The sequence below is a fragment of the Protopterus annectens genome, chromosome 3.part0 (assembly GCF_019279795.1).
Source record: "Protopterus annectens isolate FY-2018-M chromosome 3.part0, PAN1.0, whole genome shotgun sequence".
NCBI lineage: Eukaryota > Metazoa > Chordata > Ceratodontiformes > Protopteridae > Protopterus > Protopterus annectens.
Window position 1 is genome coordinate 140,928,296 of NC_056731.1, and position 15,173 is coordinate 140,943,468.

The window sequence follows — 15,173 nt, forward strand, 5'->3', positions numbered from 1 at the left end:
CAATCATTTGTATTATATGTCCATGCCATTGGACCTTACTAGTACATTCAAACATCAGATAGATGATTTCATCCAATTTGCCGTAGATGAGGGGATTATATCCAACAACACTGCCAAACATCTTACCATAGCAGATCTGAAAAAACAATATTTATACTTGTTACCCAAAATTCACAAATCATTATCTAATCCACTGGGAAGACCTATTGTTTCGGGCAGGGGATCGTTAACGGAACCTTTGGCTATGTTTTTGACACAATATCTCAAACCTTTGTTGCTTTTGGTGAGATCTCGAATCCGTGATACCACTGAGTTTTTTGCAAATTATATCAGATGTTCAGGTTGAATCCTATTGGTGTCTTTGTACATTGGTTGTAGTTTCCTTATATACTAACATCTCTCAATGGCTGGCCTTTTGGCAGTGGGATACTGGCTGGGAGTTGCCCAACTATATCCTCCAGGATTTAACACGTTGTTAGTGGTTATGACAGAACATGTACTGACCAAAAATGTTTTTATTACCAGGACAAATGCTATTGGCAAACCAAGGGTACGGCTTTTGCCCCCATATATGCTGATTTGTTTATGGCCTTTATAGTGAAACAGCTAATATATGATCCCTTACACAATTTGTATTTGCCAGAAATGGATATCTGGCGATGATATTTGGATGACTGTTGGCTTGTATGGAAAGGGGATTTGGAGTATTTACAGGAATTTGTGGAATACCTTAATGGGAATATTGAGTTTACCTGTACACAAGATCCAAATCATATCATCATATCACTTTTTTGGCTGTCCTTATAACCAAAAACATTGATGGTTCTTTGGATACGCAGGTTTTCCGCAAATTTCCTGAATACAACTCCCTCCTACATGCCAACAGCCATTACCCGCCACATGTCACCCAGAATATACCGAAGTCTCAATTTATGAGAATAAAATGCATTTGTTCTGATAGTGACAAACATAATCATCATAAAAGAGACATGGTTAGGAGATTCAAGGAACGTGGATATAAACCTGGAGTGATTACTATGGCATGCAGGGAGGTCAGTGGGATGGATAGACAAGAATTGTTATAATATAAAGATAAATCTACTAATCAATCAGCCCCTATTAGAATGATTACCACATATGGGTGCAATATCAATGTTTTTTTTTTGAGGTTGTACAACAGAACTGGAACATCTTACAGGCAGATGAAAAGATTAGGATACTTATTGGCGACAAATGTTGATTTGGTTTTAAGAGGTGCAGAACTTTGGCATCCCAGTTCAATTATTATAAGGTAGGAGACTAGATGGTTGCCCCTCTTCAACAATCCACACTATTGGGAGATGTACTTCATGTTTGTTACAGTTGTGGCCATTGTGTTCATTGTAATAGGCTTAATCAGACGAAAACCTTTAGTTTACTAGTAATACTAGTCATGTATATGACATTACATTTTTTGTTAACTGGTCATATATTTAGCCACCTGTTCATGCTCAGCCTTGTATGTGGGCCAGACATCCAGGCCCATGAAATTCAGGATCAGTCAGCATTTAAGTGACATTAAATTGAAAAAGCTTACCAATGCATTATATAAACATGTGGTCATTCATCCTTCAGCATAATTTAGATTCACTGTCATTGATACTATTAAGGGGGATAGAACAAACAAAATTGGCTGGCACAATATACTTAATAATAAAGAAAAAAGGTGGATAATTAAACTAGGAGGTTTAATTCCTCCTGGATTGAATGTGCAATTGTGAGCAGCCAATGACTTTTCTTATTTGCAGATGGGTGGGTATATATAAGGAGTGCTCAGTCTCATTTTTGGTTACACCGAGGAAGGCTCTTAACTTATGCCAAAACCGGTCTGTCTGTATGTGTTAACTTTTAATAAAGTTACATCTTATAAACCTTGGTGCTGGCTTTCTTGTTTTTTGGATTTCTGTAGACGGTAGTGAGAACTGTTGATGGGAGATTCACTCTCCTCAACATTCTCAAAATGTGCAATCTCTGGTGCGCTTTCTTGACTATGGCATTTGTATTGGTGTTCCAAGACAAGCCCTCATCAATGTGCACTCCCAGAAACTTTGTGCTTCTCACTCTTTCTACTGTTTCCCCATTGATGGTAAGAGGAGAATGCTCCTTGAGATTTTTCCTGTAGTTCACAATGATCTCTTTTGTCTTGTTCACGTTTAGTGCCAAGTTATTATTTTCACACCAGGTAATCAGATGTTCCACCTCATCTCTATACGCTGTTTCATCGTTGTTACTGAGACCCACCACTGTTGTGTCATTAGCAAACTTGATGATGTGGTTTTTATTGTATCTGGCTGTACAATCATGTGTTAACAAGGTGAACAGCAAAGGACTTAGATCCTTGTGGAACTCCAGTGTTAAGAGCATCCGAGGGTTCTATCCTGCGCACACTTTCTGAGGTCTGCCAGTGAGAAAGTCAAGAATTCAGTAACAAAGTGGAGGGTTGATGCCTAGTTGGAATATCTTCATTACCAGATGAAGAGGAATGACCATGTTAAAAGCAGAGCTGAAGTTGATGAATAGTACCCTTGCATAGGTGTTTTTATTCTCAAGGTGTTCCAGCAATAGATGAAGTGCTAGAAAGATGGCATCTGCCGTAGAGCAGTTTGCATGGTAAGCAAACTGCAGGGGGTCAAGATCAGTAGGCATCCCAGATGTTATGGCATCCTTGACCAGCCTTTCAAAGCACTTCATCACAGTAGAGGTGAAGGCTACAGGGTGGTAATCATTTAGGCAAATGGTGGAGACTTCTTTGGTAATGGAATGATTGTCATGTCCTTGAAGCATTTTGGAACACTTTGCTGACTCAGAAAGTTATTGAAGATATCTGTGAGGACATTTGTTAGTTGGACTGCACAGTCCCTGTGTACTCGCCCTAGGATGTTGTCAGGCCCAGCAGATTTTCCCGGGTTAACTCTGCTCAGTGTCCTTTGGACATTAGCTGGTTGAGGGTGAGCATCTTCTCATTATGGCCGAGGGGCATTTTCTTACACTATTATTCTGTTCTCTTCCTCAAATCTGCTGAAGTAGACATTCAGCTTATTTAGAAATTCCTTGTTGTCCCCACATTGTAAAGATAGGGGGTTTTAGTCAGTTATGGACTGGATACCCTTCCATGGGCACCTAGGGTCTTTTTGGTCATAGAAGTAGTTGTGGATCTCCTGCCATAGGCGCACTTTGCTTCCCCCTCTCCCTTCTTCAGATTTGCTTTGGCTGTATACTGAGGGTTTCCCTGTCTCCAGACCTGAAGGCTGCATTCCTTGCTATCAGTAGCTTGTACACCTCTCTCATCAATCAGGGTTTCTGGTTAGCTCATGTGATGATGGTTTGGTGACTGTCACATCATCCACACATTTCGAGATGTAGCCCATCACCGCCTCAGTGTACTCCTCCAGATTGATACACTGGTTCTCGGTAGCTGCCTCCTTGAATAGGCTCCAGTCTGTGCTCTCAAAACAGTCCTGGAGTGCTGAGACTGCACCCTCTACCTATACTCTTACTTGTTTCACTGTTGGTCCCCCTCTAGTTAGCAATGGTTTATATGCTGGTAGTAACAATACGGAGAGGTAGTCAGAGTTTCCCAGGTGTGGGTGACCACTACCTTAAATGCCACCTTAACATTGCTGAATACCTTGTCCAGTGTGTTCTTCCCCCTTGTTACAAACTACATATATTGGAAATAGTGGGGCAGAACTGTTTTCAAGTTGGCCTTATTAAAGTCACCTGCCACTATATGAACACAGTCTGGATTCTAGTTTTGCACTTCATTTATAGACTGGTATAATGTGGTCATTGCCTCATTTGGATTAGCACTGGGAGGACTGTAGACAGCTGTGATGCAGATGCTGTTAAATTCCCTGGGTAGATAAAAGGATTTGCATTTCAGTGACAAAAACTCTAGATTATCCGAGAAGTGCAAGGATACTATCTCACAACTGGTACACCAGCTGTTATTGATGTATATGCAGACACCTTCCCCTCTGGACTTACCACTGAGAGAATGTATTCTATCTGCTCTAAAAAGTGATAGCCCCTAAACATGGACTCCACTGTCATTAATGTTAGAGTTTAGTCAAGTCTCAGTACAAATAAGAACACACCATTTCCTCAACTTGATCTGAATAGATAATTCCAGCCTTAAATAGTCCATGCTGCTTTCCAGTGATCAAACATTTGCCAGCAGGATGGATGGGAGTGCTGGTCTGTAGGGATTCACTTTTAGCCTCGCAGTGATTCCAGCCCTAGATCCTCTTTTGCATGTTCTCTCACACCTCTTTCATTTCTTTCTCTTACCATGATCCAAAAATATTGGTTCTGTACATACCAGGCATTTTGTTTCATGTTTGAGTAAGATTACCACCTTCTGTAACTCGAGAAGTACTGCAGGCCTCAAAGGCCCCACAGGCAGCAAATCATCAAACCTGTTCCACAGCAAGCCTGAGGATCAAATTTCCAGAGTAGTCTCTCTACTATAAATTAACTTACTATTAGCAATCTTCCTTGTTTTAGTTTTTTTTCTTAATTTAGACATTGAATAGGACAAACAGTGCACAATTCCTTGCAGAGCATCTTACTGTCCATAAAAAGCATGGACAGTCAAGTAATTTCCTGTGAATGCTTAATAACTGCCTCAAACTCCTTCAGACATACTGTCATCATTAGTTTATAATCGATTTTACATAAAGTTAAAGATCTTCATTTTGTATTTCTGCTTTCTCTAACATTTTCTAGAACATTGTTATGGTACCCGTATGTATTTCTACATTCTGTATTCACTTTTCATACATTCTTTTGTAGCTTAAATAAATATTCTATTTATTCTATATATCCATTGTTTTGTAAAACCCATATCTTATTCCATGTATTCTTCATACTGTCTCTTTCCTACATTTACTTATAGCTGTATGTAGCTCTTCATGATAACATTTTTTATAACATGCCCCTTATTTCATCGCTTATGCATTTCACTCCCATATATTTTCATTCTGTTTATCTTATCACCTACACATTGTTCTTATATAATCCTCCACGTCTTCTGAAATGCCTGATTCCTTACAAGCTTACTACTCCAATCTTTTATTTCAGTCATTATATGTTCATTATATTTTATCTGATTCCCTAAAAAGAGTTTATTGTTTATTTATTGATTGATTGATTGTTTTGCCTTTGTTTACCAGGAAAATCTGACATGGCATTGAAATCCAGTTCAGCTCAAAGAGAAAAGCTCATAAAAGAGTCATAAAAACAGAAACATAAAATAATACATGAAACAGAAACACTGAATGATTCACTGATATGATTCTCAAACTTTGGACCTATATAGGCCATCTTAGAATTTGCCTTATTATAGTCACTGACAGATAATGTATTTTTTAAACCCATTATCTAATGATCTCTTGAAGGATGTCAAATCTTTCTCTAATATAATATGCCTAGGCAATGAATTCCAAATCCTAAGTACCATAAAAGAAAAAGGGAACCTTTTAACTTTCATTTTTTACAGTAGGTAAAATAACCAACAAATTATTATTTCAGGTGCTGATAAAATGATCAGCAAGACTGATATTGAACATGGCAGCCATATTGCAATTCTTTGTATATTTACAAATCAAAATCAGGTCTCCTTGCAGAAACCTATATGCAACCTAATATAACAGGCATTCAGGTCTCTCCTCATAAGACAAATGTTTGCAACCTGCTATCTGTCTTGTAAAAGATTTCTGAACTTGTGTTAACTTCTTTAACTGTGAAATACAAAGACAGACCCTCTGTTTTCACTAATAGGTCATATACTGGTTATGTGTATCTTAGGTTATACTGAGGAATCCCTAACTGAAAAACAATGAAGAATATTCTTAATCAGTCAATAGTATCTCCTAATAATATTTGTTACATTCACATCAAGCTTCAAACATGAATCAAATATAATATCCAAATCCTTTATTACATTTGAAGACGCACAGACTTGATTATCAAGGGCATAAGGTTAAAATTATTTTCCATCCCAAAATGCAAAATAAAGCATTTATTAGAGTTGAAGCTCATTCCTATTAATAACACAAACTCACATAGTCTATCCAGATATGTTTGCAGTTGATACAATAATTTATGTTGGTAACTGATCTCACAGTGTTGATGTCATCAGCAAACTTACTTACCCATACTATTTCTACAGTTGAATATTCTATCATTACTAGACCAAATAACAAGGGCTCCAAGATGGATCCCTGTGGAACACCTTCATTTATAAATTTGAAATCATAATAGCAGTTTTTAATTCTCAGCCTATACCTTCCATTTTTCAACTGATGAAACACCCACCAAGCTACATATGTATCAACATTTGCATTCCTAAGAGCATCAATAACTACCATTATGCCATATGAGGTACGGTATCAAATGCTTTGGCAAAATCCAAGTACACATTATCCACTGCCAAATCTTTATCTAGAGAGCAAACAACAGTCTCAAAATCATATTAAACTGGAAACACTTGATCAAACTAAAATATATCTGTTTATATATATATATATATATATATATATATATATATACACATACATATATATATATATATATATATATATATATATATGTATGTGTGTGTGTGTGTGTGTGTGTGTGTGTGTGTGAGTGTGTATATATATATATATATATATATATATATATATATATATATATATATATATATATATATATATATATATATATATATATATATATATATATATATATCTTCACTTTGGAATCTCGAAATACTGAAATATCAAATTTCAGTATCTTGAAACCAAAGTGTTGAATCTGTAGTTGCGCAAATCTTCAGAATGTTAAATACAGAAGTCTCGAACTTGCAATGATTATGGCGCATTTGGTAAGTGTAATGTTTTTTAAGGGTTTTGGGGAAGGTTTGTGTGTGTGTGAGTGTGTTGGGGAGTTTTAGGTGTGGGTTAGGGTAGGTAGGTAAGTGTGTGAGTGTGTTAGTGTTAAGAGTGGTCGTGTTTGCATGTATGTGATGTGTGTTTGTGTAAGGGGGGTTTAGAATGTGTGGTAGTGGGTTTGCTGTCTTCCAGTTTTTAGTGCAACCTCGTAGTTAGTATATATAAGTAGGGGGGTTTGGGGGGTGCAGTAAGTGTGTGTGTGTTAGTTTTGTTGTTTTTGTGTGCATTGGTTTGGTTTGTTGTAGTGTCGGGAGGTAGGTGTGTTTGTGTTTGTTTGTGTGGTGTATTCTTTTGGTGTTGTTCGTGGTTTTAAATTTTACAGTTTTCAGGTTTCGGGTTTGTGAGTTTTTGGCTTTATAGTCTCAAGATACTGAAATTTGATATTTCAGTATTTTGGGATTATAAAGTGAATCTATATAGATATATATATATATATATATATATATATATATTTTTTTTTTTTTTTTTCTTTTGTAATATAATATTATTATTTTGCAATATTTAGCTAAATTCCCTATCTCTACATTTTTTTACTGCTAAAAATGTAATACTTTCATTGAATATAATTTCAGAATCATGTTTCTTAAAAATATAAATTGATGCACCTCCTCCCTTTGATCAGATGTAAAACTATGATAACCTCTAAACCCTGAAATAGTTAATGGTTTCTGTGATAAATGAAATGTAATTAAACTGTCTGCTATACTAGCCTCTCATAATGCAAGTTTATTACATAAAATACAAGCATTTCTCAATAAGCATTTTACTGTGATGCTTATAACCTTAGTAAAGTTATTGTCAGTTCTGAAAAACTCATAATCAGTTTTGTTCAATCTCTCTCCATCGCTCTGTTACCAATATGACTCAAATGCAACTCATCCTTACAAAAATACACAGCCTTATCATCAAACGTTTCCCAAAGAGTGATTGCTTTCAATGAGTTTAGCAAAGATTCATGCCTTAAAAAATGTGTACAATACCTTGCCTGCAACCTTATAAATGCTTGAAAATGTGATGCTGGTAGAATGTCACTAAATGCTAATTTAAAGCCATACATTTTACTCAGACCCATTATGTTTTATTTATTTATTGATTTATGTATTTATTTATTTATTTTACATTTGTTGACAGGGAAAGTCCGACTGGAATGAGGTCCATTTACAGTGGAGTCCTGGGGAGAAAAGCTCTACAATTAAACAATGTGTACAGTGGTATTCATACAATCCAAGATATTTCATACAAGAAGCACACATTTACAATGGTTTGTTCAAGCAAGCTTAATTTATACATATTAGGCCCTGAATGGCAATTTTATAGGTCTTGGGAGAAAAAAAAACTCCACAGTAACAATACAGTCAGCAGAGATATCACAAAAGACAGTATAAATTGACAATATTTTGTACTAAACAAGTTTAATGTATCCAGAGGTAGGCCCTGTATGGCAGTATTTGAGGAGTTCTTAGTACTGTATTATAGAGACAGTAAGCAGAGTAGAGAGGAAGGTAGGAAGTATTTGAGGAGAGCAGGAAAGCATTTATGTGACACAAGGGCAAAGCCAGGAATGCAATAGGTGTGATTTAAGTGATTTTTTGGAGAGTGAGATAGATGGTGCTGAGGGAATATTCTCGGGAGGTTATTTCACATTTTGCTATGGTATGAGAGAAAAGAGCTTTTCCTGCAGTGCTTTTGGTGTTAGTTATACATAAAAGGGTTTTGTTGGATGAGCGGAGAGGACGGTTTGCTGAGTATTGGTTCAGTAGTTGGTTTAGGGCTGGAGTCTTGTGGGGATTCTTTAAGATGTTATAGGTGAGGACTAGCTGGTGGTAACTAATTAAATGAGGAAGTTCTAACCACTGTAGCTCCTTTAGAGCAAGGCAATGATTATGCTTCTAAATGCAGAGTTATTGGCGGATTTAGCAATTTTATTGTAACATGACTCTAGTTTGTTCATGTCTGTTTTCCTAATGTGGGTTAGGATAGGAGATGCATACATTAGGGTAGACAGAAGGTGGGTTTGGGCTAGGGTGACCCATGCTTGGTCTGATAGGAAGTGTTTGTGTTTGTATAGGATTCCTGATTTTTTATGTGCTTTTTTAATGGCTTGAGAGATATGGTCATTGAAGTGAAGATCTTTATCTATTTCAATGCCAAGGAACTTTGTATGGAGGGAAATGGAAATTTTGGTGCCATTTTTGGAGGTGGTAGTGAAGGAAAGAGGTGTGGATCTGGATTTGTTAGGGATGAATAGGAGTAATTTGGTCTTGCTGGGGTTAAGAATCAGTTGGATATCAGCAATCCATTTTTCAACGGAGCTGAAGGATTCCTGGGTAAGGTTTTGAAGAGTGGTTAGGGATGGGGATGAACAGATTAATGTGGAGTCATCTACGTACTGTATAAGTGATGCATGCAGTGTGGAGGTGTGTAGTCTGTTGGTGAAAATAGTATATAGTAATGAGCCCAGTATTCAGCCTTGTGGAACACCTATGGTGGTTGATAGTAAAGGTGATAGTACACCTTGCCATTTGACTGTTTCCTATAAGGCAGATAGTTTTTGAACCAAGCAGTTATGGAGGGGGCAAAGGACATGGAGGATAGAGTGTCTAGGAGTAGGTTATGTGAGACCATGTCAAATGCCTTAGAGAGATCTAAGAATATGGCTGATACAAAGTTGTTGTTATTTCTAAGATGGTTAACCTGGTAAGTAAAAGACATAAGAGCAGTATTTGTACTATGGTTTGGGCGGAAGCCATGCTGAGTTCAGGAGAGGAGATTATGTAAGGTTAGGAAATGCATCACTTGGGTGTGAATACATTTTTCAAGGAGCTTGGACAGGGGGGATAGGATAGCAAGTAGTTTGATAGCTCATAGGAGTTGCCGCCTTTGTGTAGGGGGATAATATATGACACTTTCCATAGTTGGGGGATGTAAGCTTCTTGTATGGAGCAGTTAATCAGAATTGAGACAGGGTAGGCTAGGGACACTGTGGCTAATTTTAGGAAATTAGTGGGTAAGCCATCAGCTGCGAGAGTGGTAGGTTTTAGTTTTGAGAGTAGATTTTTGACTATAGAGGTTGGTACGGGTGAGAGAGTAAATGATGGCATATTATTGTGATCCTTAGTGGGGGTGGATAGAGAGTTATTGCTAGATAGCTGGGTAGATAGTGATAGAATAGATTCTGTAAAATGATGGTTGGATTGAGAAGCTATGCTGTTGTCATTAGTGTTTGTGTTGGGAGCTGGGGTGGTAATTTTGCCAGGTTACAGAAGGGAATTGATAGCCTGCCAGAACTTTTGGGGGGTTTTGGAATGCTTGTTTTGGATATTTAGTAAGTAGCTTTGTTTATCTAGTTTTGTTTGTCTTTTGGCCTGATTACAAAGTTGTTGATAGTTCTGTCTATTTAGGCTAGTGTTCTTTTTCCAGATATTCCAGGCATTGTCTCTGGTTTTTAGTAAGGCTTTTGTGGTCCTAGTCAGCCAAGGGGCATAGTTTACTTTGGTTCTAAGTTTTCTAATGGGAGCTACTGTTTTAAGAACATTCATAAAAGTACTATTGAAAAGTTTAACTGCCTGGTCTAGTGCTAGAGTATGTAATGGGTGCCAATTACATTGTTGTAACATACTGTTAAGAATTTGTGGATTTACCTTGTGCTCTTCTCTAGTTTCCTTATACAGTATGGGTTTGGGTATGCTTACCTTTTTACGAAAGACGAAAGTGGGGCAGTGATCGCTGAGTTCATCAGGTAGGCAGCCCACATGATAATTCTGCTTGGGGAAGTTTACTAAAGTCCAATCTAGAATTGACTGTTTTGGGTTTTTTTGTCCACTCTGGTGGGTTCTTGGATTAGTTGTGAGAATCCGAATAAGTTAATATGGTTTGTGGGATTGTTAGAACTGCAGAATAGCCAGTCTAGGTTTAGGTCTCCTAACAGGATAGTTTCTTGTGGCAGGTTGGCTGTAGCCCATTGCAAGATTTCCTCTATTATTGGGGAGTTATTTCCTGGAGGGATATAACTGCATAGGATGTTGATTCTATTTTTGTTTTTTAGGGATAAAATTGAGCCTCATGTTTCTGCATTTAGGAATTTGGGAAGTGTGGTTTTCAGAGGCTGGAGGTTGAGTGTATTTTTAAATAGAATTGCAACGCCACCTCCATTTCTAGCATCTCTGTCTAGTCTTAGGATGTTATAGCCTGGTGGGAGAATTTTTTCATTTTGGGTGGAGGATTTTAGCCAGGTTTCAGTAATGGTTAGTATATCTGGGGAGTAGTGTGCTATGAATGCGTGTAGGTCATGCAATTTGTTAGATATACTTCTTGAGTTTAGGTTAATAATAAGTAGGTCTGATTTCTGTTTGTGTGAGAGAAAGTTGTTGCATGGACCTGGGTTGGGGTGTATGTCTCCTGAGATAAGTAGCCATCTTTTGTGGAATAGTTTGAGTTTTATAGCATGTGCTAGGTCTATATGTGCTCTAGGTAGTGTTTGTCTTTTGAGAGGTAGAGTGGTGTGTGTTTTGTATATATAGAATAATGAGCTATCATTAAATAGTGTAGAGCAGATTGTAAATTTTATGTGTCTGTGTGTGTGTGTGTGAAAGTATGTGTTGTGTGGAAGGTACTGTTTAATGGTATGTTAGTGGGTGTGGATGTGGTGTTGGTTAGAGTGGAGAGAGTTAGTACTAGTAGTGGTAGTATGACTTGCATGGTTTGTCTAGGTGGTGTCTTTAGTTTCTAGAGATATTGAGATAGGAAGTAAGGTGGGTGTGGTAGTGGCTGGATCTTAGGTCTTTAGTTTGGATATTGGGTGGGGCGTTTAGTTTGGGTGTGGATGGGTGTAATTGAAGGAAGTTGTTGATTGGTGTGGAGACTGAATGGGTTTTCAGGGTATAGTATAAGTTTAGTTGCACTGGGGGTGGGTGAGATTTGGGGGTAGGGTAGGGGAGTGGAGTGAGCCTGGAGGGCGAACGGAGTGGGAAGAACAGAGAGGTGAGGTGGCTCAGGAAAAAACAATCAGTGGACAGGATTTCAACTACAGGTAAAGCCAAGGAGTGGGTTGTGTCTTTGCGGTGTCTGCACTAAAAGTATGTTCAAGAACTGTTATAATTTCTACAAAGAAAACCTAGGGAGAAAGAGAATTATTAAGTGGAATACTCAATAGTACTTGCTTTAATGTAATTTGGTAGTCTTTTTCATGCATCAGCCACTCTGTCAAAGAACCAGATAGTATTCTTTTCTTTCCTATAGAACAGTGACGGCGAAGCTTTTTGGCTTGGCATGTCAACGATTTGGAACAAGCCTATCTTGACTCTGCTGGCATGTTACCACCCCCTGTAACATCTGTTTCATGACCAACACACAAAAGGGTTGTAAACATTAAAAACAGTGGGTGCTAAAATGATTTGTATCTATTTCCTAATAGCACCACCAACTAGCAGATTTGGAAAGTGGTGTACTGGGATGTTGTAATCATCAGAGTTTGCATACAAGATTGCTCCTGTTTTGGAGGCACTACCTGCATGTTACTGGCCTTTCCCAAGGATCGAGACCTGCAGTTTTGCCATCGGGGAATTCCACTGACCGTGGAAGTTCCTGTTAAAGCTTCTGCATGGATGGCATCACGTACCTCGCAACTTCCATAGTTCGCAAAGCATCTGTTATGCATATACACATGTCTAGCTTGCAAACTTCTGAACAGTTAACATTTGACAAAGCTTCAGTTTGCACTATAGTGATGTAACACTCGTTCTGAGAAAAGACCAGACCGCTACAGTCTACACATTAGGTAAATGTTTCAAACGGATTTATACTTCCTTATGAAGGAATCATTATTTGATTTTCCTATATCATTACACTTACCTACTTCAGTAACAACATATCTCAGTCCTATATTACAGGTCTTCTTAATACCATCCCTTATATCAGCCATTTTACATCCACACAAAGAAGACACTTTCACTAACTCTCTATTTACTTTGGGTATAATGTTTCTCAAACTTCTCAATATTGAGTAAACCATGATAACAACTCACTTGCTTGATTTATTCAATTCAAGTGAACATGTAATAGGATTACTAACATTACAGACTTCTCCTTTTCTCTCTGTTAATGTTAGTGAATTTCCTCCTAGAGCTCTTTGTCGACACTTTTTTGTAAGACTGAGTTATTTCATCTCCTACTTGTAGTTCTTCCACTTAATTCCATAAACATTTATTATTTAACACAGCACTACTCTTTGCTGCTGTTGACCTAGGAATATCACTAACTTGTTTAACACATTCATCAACCACTTATTTGCAAGATTTTATTAAATAATCCTCACGTAAAGGGACAATCCCAGTGTTTAAAATTAAGGTCCAAGTTAAGCTGACAGAAGTCACGCCTACTTTAATACGTCACTTTCATTCCCACCAAGAGTGTCATTTTACTTTTAAATATTCTGTAAATCCACAGTTCCATTCTTGTTCAGCTCCCAGGATAAACTAATTTTTGGATTTGTGTTCCTCTATGATTTGCATTGGATTTGGGAAGTATGCCCCCAGCTTCTGGCTCATATTTAAAGTAAATAAAGCTGTGCCAGGGAAAAGAAACATCAGTGTATACTAATTTTTATTTTGCATCATTCATGTTTCTACGGATGTACAAGCAGCCCGCTCATAAAAAATAGTACATTTGTCTAGTGGTGTTCAGAAATCAGCACATATCAAACTAGAAGCTGAAGAAAACACAGAAGAGTGTGTCTACTAATGCTCCAACCTTCTGTCATACATTGCTTTCCTTGGAATGACTAGCAGGTCAGAAAGTCACTACACCAGGCTAGTATTCAAAAACCAGAATACAGTAAAACATGAAAGAAAGAGAAATATGGTTTCCATTACTGTGTGACTGACTCAGATGCTTTCTCTAGGTAGAAGCCATGTCATAAAATTGTTGTAGATGGCCAGGATTCACAATCACCACAGAATAAAATATAGGTTCATAGGTTCATAGGTAGGTACTAGGCTATCAGCCAAAGGGCCTACGTAAGCCTAGCCAATAAGGTTCCCTTGCTTACGCCACCCAAGAAAGTTATTTTCCTGTGCCACTGTCGAGCAGAGACACAGAAGTAATCCCCAGGGTGTACTTCCTATTTCCCATCCACTCATCAGGATTTTTCTTGAAGAGTGCTAATGAAGAACTTTGCTTGACATAGATGGGTAGCCTGTTCCAGAGTATGGGAAGTCTCCGGGACAGGAATATATCCCTCCAGCATGTCCTGTTTATTGTGGTGACAAGGTTTAGTTCCCTAGAACGTGTAGCTCAGAAGAAATGCTATTTCTTTTTCTTATTCCAAAGTTGACAAATCATGGAGTGCTGACCACAGCAATATGTTCTAGTTAAGTTCAGTGTCAGTAGCTTAAGTCCTTAGGAGGGAAAATTTTACTTGAATATCCAAATATAATTCTCTGAATGGTTTACTAAGAATTGTCAAAGATATTATTTGTTATGGACAGGTATGTAAAGCAAGGTTTTATAGTCATTTCACAGCTGCATTCTACCATTATATTCAGCCATTGGCTGGTATATGATTTCTGATTGATGTGAGGTGTTGGAGGGATAGGTTTGTATCACAACGACTACCACTTCTATTAAACTGTATTCTCCTCCACATAAAGTAAAATACTTATATTACTTTCTTCAAATGTAGTTTGGACAAATTGATGGATAACTGCAAACCCCCCTGTTTCTCATGAATAAAAGGAAGATGTAAATTTCCCAACATATCCTTCTTTGGCCTCTGTCTCTAGTTTATTTGCCTGCAAAATATATCAGGTAAACAATACCACGGCAATGTAAGGCTATGCTTATTTATTTATTTATGAATTTATTTATGTATTTATTTATTTATTTTACATTTGTCGACCAGGATAGTCCATCTAGATGTGAGCCCATTTTCAGTGGAGGCCTGGGGTGAAAAACTCCAATAAAACAAGAATAACATTGACAAGTACAATGTCGGTTTTACATAGAATTTAACAGAAATAGTTAGAGACAACAAAGAAAGTACAATATACAATAGGTACTTTAGTGAAAAGGAGAAAGTTATTACAGTATATTAAATTCATATAGATATATATAGATATATATATATATATATATATATATATATATATATATATATTTTTTTTTTTTTTTTGAGGGCCGGGGACCATCTTTAGTCGATCATTT